We start from the raw sequence: 7,968 nt of genomic DNA, 5'->3' as shown, positions 1-7,968 counted from the left end.
ATATTTGGCTCAGGGCAACAGCACAGAAAAGAGGAAAGAAGCCTGCAGAGTTTACTACATTTGGAGAACTGTAAGTGATTGTGAATAGCTAGAGTGGGGGATGCATATGATTTCTCATTGTTTTCAGAAAAGAAAAAGACAAAACCATCTTTCCTCAGAGAGTTAGCTTTTTAACGAAAAGGACAGAAAAGAACAAATATGCTCAATGCTGTAATAAAAGGGTGTGCACCGTGCTGTGGGAGTCAAATTAGCCGGGGAGGAGAGGGTGATGGAGGTTGATAGCAGGCCAGGGAGGGCTCCCAGCACAGTCTGGGTGGAGGGGTGAGGGGTGGGTAGACTTTTCTCCCGGAAATCGTGGACAGGAGGAGACTCCACTCCTGACAGTGGAAGTAGGATGTGCAAATGCTTAAAGGTTCAAGGACACAAATGGAGACAGAGAAATTACAGATACATTGTAATGACCCGAGGAGCCAGCACATAGAAACATAGAGTATGCATGTGCGTGCAAGCGTGTGTGCGTGAGTGCATGCATGTGTGTGGCAGCGGTAGTGGTGGTGGTGGGAAGGAGTCCAGGGAAACAGAAAGGAAGTGAGGCTGACACGTTTTCTCCCTGATGCTTCTAGGAGACTGGATTGTGCAGGACTCCTGGCCATTCTGATCTAGGAGACAGGGCGTGGCAAAACTGGCTGGGGAAACTGTCAATCACCAGTTCCCAGGTAACTTGAAGACCCATATGTGGAACTTCCCACAAGCCTTCACGCAGTGTGGACAGCGTAAAAAGGACTGGCTCTCACAGAAAGCCTATCGTGCGTGAGTTTGCACAGTAGCCTGGCGTGTCTGATAGCGGCGTGTACTTCTATTTTTGCTTTTACCGTCTTTTTCTTTTTGTCCGGCCCAAGCTTGCTCTGCAGAGCTGATTTCTCCTATACCCTTTTACCCCACACTTTTCAAATAAACTTTTTGTCACAGTTATTGGTTTGTCTCATCCAATTCTTTGTTCTAGGGAAGAAGAACCTAGAATACTTTTGATTGGTGAGCATTTCTAAAGAAAGTTGATTGGTGAGCATTTCTAAAGAAAGTACCCTCTAGCAATTCCAAGCCCTGCCATCTCAGCTTACCCATTGCCAAGGTAACCCAGAGGCAAAGCTACCAGTCCAGTAAGGCAGCGCCACATGTTGTGAGCCCAGGCTCTTCTGAGAAACTAACAAAGCCACGCTTTGCAGATAACTGCATGCAAATCCTGAAGACAATTTTAGGGAGGCCACAGACCCCTCAGAAGCCCATGCCTGGTCCCCGGATTAAGATCACTGCTGAAGGTAGCAGCTGAGGATTTCACAAGCGAACAAAGAATCACCTCCAGGGAATGCAGCAGGTTTTGCTGACAGCACGACACCATCCTATGGTTGCAATTGGCCTCTCAACCCCATATTTTCCTGGACTCTTGTCACCCAAGAAACAGCTCCAAAAACCGCTGGTCTCCAGGGCCCTCTCACGCTGCTGCTTCTTGGCCTCTCCATTCAGTTTTCTGAGTGGCAGAGTTGCACATTAGGTCATTTGAAATGATTTCATTTGTGCACAGCAAGTGATGGGCAGGAAATCACCGAGCCTGTGGCAGCAGCCGGCGCAAGCAACCGGTCCATGCCAAGAAGGATGCTGAAACTGACCCCTCTCCAAGGACTGAGGCGCCTTTGATGTTTAAATTATAGCACTGAAGTGTATTTGTCTTATAAAGCATCGCAGAGATAAAATATTAAAAGGGCACATTCTCTTTTCCGAGAGAATGAGTTTTCCTGCCAGTGTATTTTATCGGAACAGTAATCCTGACAACATCAATATAACGTGATATTGGAGCCCCTGCCAGGGAGAGTTGTTGACAGAACAGGCATTTTTGTCATAAAAACCATTCCCCTCTATTCAGCACTGACTACGTGACACACTTACTATATATTTGTCGGTGTGTTGGTTTATTTAACCAGCCGATGACCCCACCATCTTACTTACACACGGGGAGACCGAAACTCAAAGATCTGTCCAAGGTTACAGCTAGTAAGGGACAGAGATGAGAATTTAAACCAGGGCCACCTGGTTCTAAAACATATCTTGCTCAAATATGTTTTAGCTGAAATCTTCCCAGTTATGATTTATACCTAGATGTCCCCCCAAATCCTCATAGGTGGGGCTTTTGGGAGGTGATTAGATCACGGGTTTGTGATACTAGATTACATCACCGGTGGATTTATAGCTGGACATTGGGAGGTGAAGCCTGGTGGGTCACTGTGGGCATGGCCTGGAAGGGAGTATGAATATATCCCTTCTCCTCCCTTGACAGCTTTGCTTACTGCCTGCCATGCCTTGGACTCTTTCTCATCTGCCATGCCACTCTGCCTTGGAGCCAGCTGACTATGGACTGAAACCTCTACAAACTGTGAGCCAAAATAAACCTTTCTTCCTTTAACTTGTGAGTGTCAAGTATTTTGTCCCAGGAACAAGAAAGTAACTAAGACACCCCCTATGCGTAGTCTGAAAGATCAAAAAGTACAAGCAAGTTTATGACAACAAACAGGCATCTTTTACCCAGTGTTCCACCCCATTCTTGCTCCTGTAACCAGAGAGACAGAACCAATAAGGGGGGGTGGTGAGGGGAGGGGCAAGGGGAGGAAGAGGGGAGGGGGAATGATTTTTCAGGAATTGGCTAATATGATTGGCCTGGGAAGTCCACAATCGGAAGGGTGCACAGGCAGCTGGAAACCCAAGAAGAGCTGATGTTGCAGCTCAAGTTCAAGGCTGTCTGCTAGCAGAATTCTTTCGTGCTTGGGGAAGGACAGTCTTTGTTCTTCTAAGCTTTCAAATGATTAGATGAGATCCACCCACATTTTGGAGGTCAATCTGCTTTAGTCAAAGTCCACCAATTTAAATCTTAATTTCATCTAAAAAAAACCAAAAAGGCAGGGCTAGGGATTTAGCTCAGTGGTTCTGCCACCTCCCTTGAAAACACAAGGTCCTGAGGTCAATCCCCGGTACCAAAAAACCCCCCAAAACAAAAAGGCCTTCACAGAAATATTCTGAACAATGTTTGACCAAATATCTGGGCTTAGCGGTCCAACAAGTTGATACCTGAAATGAACGATCACACCCACTTTCAACTCTGTTGGGTATTTAGTCTGGTACTTTCTTCTATCTTTAGTTTTTGTAAAATTGATTTTTAAAGTGTGTGTTTGCAATATATAATAGTTACATTTTTGGGGGGGAATAATTTCTTGATCATTTTGATCCTATTGTTCTCCTACCCTTCCCTACTTCCATATTTCTTAAAAACATGCATTTTTGGGGTTTTTGTTTTGCTTTCAATGTTTCCCACTGACTTTTTACTAAAGCACCTGTTGATTTTGATCTCTTACCCTCCCCTATAAATCTGGACCCTGTGTCATTCACTCAACACCATGAAACCACTGGGAAAGACAATACCTGGAGTTTACATTATTATGCCCATTCATCACAGCTGAACCCCATAGAGCTCTCCAGTTACATTGCTTTTCTCCTTCATCTCTTTGCTCTTTTCTGGAGTTAAAAACCGTCTCATGGGCCGGGGATTTAGCTCAGTGGTTTCCCCACCTGCTGTGCAAGTGCAAGGACCTGAGTTCGCTCCCCGGTACCAAAAACCAAACCAAAACAAAACAAAAAACCCATCTCGTATTTAGTTTGTTTATCTTACTGCTTAGTAGTGATTAGCACTGATTAATCCCCAAACTCTCTGAGAGAACTGAAAAATCTTTCAATATACAGTACTGAACTTTCTTTTTTCTTTTTTCTTTTTTTTTAACAATTTGTAACCAAAACTTTAATCCCAAAGAGTCTCACAAAACATATTACAAATGACAGCATGAAAAAAATCTTGCACAGTGAAGCAAAAGTTCAGCTCTACAATGTACCCTTAAACTGGCAGGACATTGGTATTTTGAAATCTCAGGTTTCAAATAAAGAATGTAACAAACAGCTATGTCTTCATATACAGCATCACATAAGGAACGTGTGACCTAAGCAAAGGTAAATTTCTTCAAAGTTATCTGATTCTATACCACCAGGCAAACTCCGCCCAGGATAAACACTAGTTCCATTTTTAAAAACTCTCTCACCTAGTTTCATGTTCAGCCTTTATTTTGACCTGCTAATATGGTCACAGCTGCTTTAAGACCGCATTTACCTACAACTGCGCACTACTATCCCAGCTATGAAACAAGTCTTGGTCAGTTTTGTTTCTGTAACATTAGAACATCACACTTTAGCTGGGTAGAATTTAGAGGTTTATTTTCAGTCTGTGCAAAACTAAAATTCCAAGCAAATTTAATTTTACTTAAGGCAACATTGTAAAGTAACAATTCGTGGTGTTACATACCTCATATGATCCATCTCAAAGCACAGAGAATTACATGCTCATGTGTCACTGTTTCAAGAGACAAAGGTGAACAGCTAAAACATCTTAAAAATGCACCAAGCTTATGAAGTCTCGAACAAAACTTGAATTTTCTGTGCATGCTCCCGTCGAATGAAGTTAATTTCTGTACACCACTTCTCTTGCAAACCGGTCTTCTATTTCCTTTCATTCGACCTAGATCGGCTGCGAGGCCTAGAGAAGGACCGGGACGGCTTGCGATCTCTCTCCCTGGACAGGGATCTCTCTCTCCTCGTATCTCTAGAAAGAGACCTGCTCCGGCTCCGGCTGCGAGAAAAACTTCTCCTTCGTGGAGATCTGCGGCGAGGGGGAGGACTCCTCCTACGATAATCACCTCGAGGACGACGACCCCAAGAAGGAGAAGGGCCATGATTTCAACTTCTTTTTTCACCATTGGACAGTTCCACTCTGACTCGGCAGCCGCATGATGTTCTGCCATCTAGCTCTCGGACAGCATCAGCTGCAGCTCGGGGATCCTCAAATTCAACAAAAGCAAAGCCGGGAGGGTTTCTAGCAACCCACACACTTCGTAGTGGTCCATAATAGCCGAAAGCCCGGTCCAGCTCAGTCTTGTTGCCATTGTTGCCAAGATTCCCTACATAAACCTTACAGTCCAATGGGCAGGAATCACGATGCATCTCGAGGTCCAGGGTTAGAAGTGCGGAGGCTCAAATCCAAACAGCCCAACGGTCCTCCGGCTCCCCTCCGACTCCGATCCCGCAGATGCTCTTGCTAACCCGGCGTCCACGAAATGGCCTCAACTTTCTTGAGTATTCTATTTCTCCCTTCTCTCCTGTCTTTCCTCCTTTCTTCTTTCCTTCCCTCTTTCCTGAGCACTATGTGTTGCTCAAGTCTTGTTTTTTTCCTAGGCCTGGAGGGCTGTGGCCTAGAAAATTCCCATCACCATACACATTGGGAAATCCTCTTGTCTCCTTTCTGTGTGTTGATCCCCTTCTACCTGGATCATATGTTTTCTTCTTTGTTTTAAAAAGTTTGATGGAGCACATCTTCCAGTAGCTTCCCAGGAAAGGCTGTGTGTTGGCTTCTCTGAGTATGTCTATCTTCTGCCCTCACATTTCATTGATAACTTGGATAGGCATAGAATTTATGTAGCAAATAATTTTCCTTCAGAATTTTAAAGGCTTTGTTCTACTGTTTTCTGGATTTCAGTGTTGTAGTTGAGAGGATTTTTGCCATTCTGATTCCTGGTCAACTTCAGAAATTTGTATGTGAATCTGATTTCTTCTTTCCACGGACTTTTAGTATCTTTCCCTTATTAGTTGTCGTGCTTTAAATCTAGATGTCCCCCTACAGCTCAAATGATCACAGGTGGGATCTTTGGAAAGTAATCGGTTATGGGGGTTTACAGCTGACTTGCTATTAGGGGTGGAGCCTGGTGGGAGGAGGCGGTCACTGTGGGTGTGACCTGGAAGGGTGGGTTCCTCCCTGGCTCCTCCCTTGGCTCTCCTGCATCCTGTCTACCATCCCCTGAGCAGCTCCCCTCCGCTATGCCCCTCTGCCATGCTGTCCCACCTTGGAGCCAGGCAAATAGACTGTAAAATAAGGTGAAATAAGTCTTTCCTCTTTTAAGTTGTGGATGTTAGGTGTTGTGTTTCAGTGAAATTTCATGATTATGAACCTCAGTTTTTTTTTTTTTTTTAATGGTACAGCACTAGGGATCAAACTCAAGGCCTTGTATTCTACTATTGAGCCACATCCAGTTCAGTATTTTTTTTCAGTCATTAAACACTTTTAGAATGGAGGCCCATATTTTTCTGTTTTGTGAAATTTTCTTGTATTTTTTTTTAAAGTATTTTTCTCCTCTATCTTTTTCTTTTTTTTTTTCTTTCTCTTTCTGGAATGTCTATTACCCAAACGCTCATCCTCTTTGATTCTCTATTGTCTTATTTTTGCCTTTTCACTTATTTTTCTTTTGATTCTACTTTCTGGGAAATTTTTTCAATTTTTGTCTTCCAATCTTTCTAGTGAGTTTAAATTTCTTAATCATATTTTTAACTTCTAAATACTATCTTTATCAATTTCTGAATATTGATTTTTGATATTATTTTTTTTCTCCCATTCTTACATTCATGGATGCAATGATCTTACTACACTCCAAAAATAACATTTATAGCTTTTAGAATTTTTTTTCTCTTCTCTTTGCTGTCTATTTTTCCTCTAAGTTTCTTTTATCTACTGGTCAATTTTGATCTGATATATTCTCCAATGTCTGGTAAACCTTTTTTATTCATTTTAAGGCATGAGGCATTATCAGTGTCTTAAGGCACTAAAACATTGATAAAAAGCTCTGGGAACATAGTACAAGAATTTTGTCCAAGTGGGCTTTATTGTACAGTGGTGATTAGATGGTGACCAGGCCATTTTCATAGAGATTCCCCCAAAGTCAGCATCTCTGTCTCTTTTTTTTTTTTGGTACCAGGGATCGAACTTGGGACCTTGCACTTGCGAGGCAGGCACCAGAACCACTGAGCTAAATCCCCGCCCCTAGCATCTCTAATCATTTCCCCTTGAGCTGGCAAGTTTCCTTATCTGAGTAATATATGCTTGGCTTCTGGCATTCTGGAGCAGGGCAGAGAAGGGTTGGGCTTTCACAGAATCTGTTTTCAGTAGGGAGGTTAAGAGCCATCATCAGTAGAACCCAGTCTTCCCAGGAATCACAGCTAACTGGTTCACCTCTCCAGAAAGCAAATTCCCAGGCTTTTGCTAGGGTGAGCAAGAAGTAATCATGCAAGGCAGGAGAAAAGATAGATCGGTATAACTGGTTCTTCTGATCTTTTAATCACTTGTCCTTTTTCCAGCCCAACATCTATCTGTTTAGGTACCCAGTGTCTCCAATTCCCGACCCTTTCTAGAGATCTGCACTAGATAGGCTAGCTTTTTCCTGACTCTCCCCCTGTCTTGCAGGCTTTATTTCCATTTACCCCTGGTCCACCTACTTCTCAGTGACCAAAATTTTATAAGACATTTTTTATCTGCTGAATTTCTTTCCTATTCTCTTAGTCTTTGTAGTTTTTCTTTAAATACTGCACTATCATCTTAGTGGATTTTTGATAGAAAACAGAGGTCACCATGTTCAGCTGACAGTTCCCCAAAGCTGTCACTTCTGACTCCTGCCTGGGCTTAGAAGAGGCTGAGGGGAGAAGGTTGCTGCTTGTAGCCATTGCCCCAGGCCGGTTAGCACTGCTGTATTTCACAGACACAGGAGGTATGTTATACTAACTAACTTTGCAGCAATGTTCTTTATACCTTTCCCAGGAAATTAAACTTTATGCACCAGGTAGGGCATTCTTAGAGGAACAGGAATCCCTTGACCTAGTTGGCTATAAAATAAATACATTTCCTTCCTCATTATTCTGTTACCAGCTGGCCTGGCCCACCAAACACATGGCTGAACAGCTAGAGTCTGTTCCACTGTGAAGGGTCAGCAGTTAGCATTTGAGGGCTTTCTGGTTGGTCTCAGAACTACCACCATCTTTTGTTCACAGGAGAAATCTAGG

The 7,968-nt window shown here is 43.2% G+C and overlaps 1 pseudogene; it reads right to left on the bottom strand.

Annotated features, from left to right (window-relative positions):
• Nucleotides 1-4,412: 4,412 nt before the first annotated feature.
• On the bottom strand, nucleotides 4,413-5,231 carry LOC101717676 (serine/arginine-rich splicing factor 3 pseudogene; annotated as a pseudogene).
• Nucleotides 5,232-7,968: the final 2,737 nt, after the last annotated feature.

The sequence above is a fragment of the Heterocephalus glaber genome, unplaced genomic scaffold (assembly GCF_053883595.1).
Source record: "Heterocephalus glaber isolate CG9 unplaced genomic scaffold, H.glaber_assembly_v1.0 deba00001442, whole genome shotgun sequence".
Lineage (NCBI taxonomy): Eukaryota > Metazoa > Chordata > Mammalia > Rodentia > Bathyergidae > Heterocephalus > Heterocephalus glaber.
This window is presented reverse-complemented; position numbering and strand designations above follow the sequence as displayed.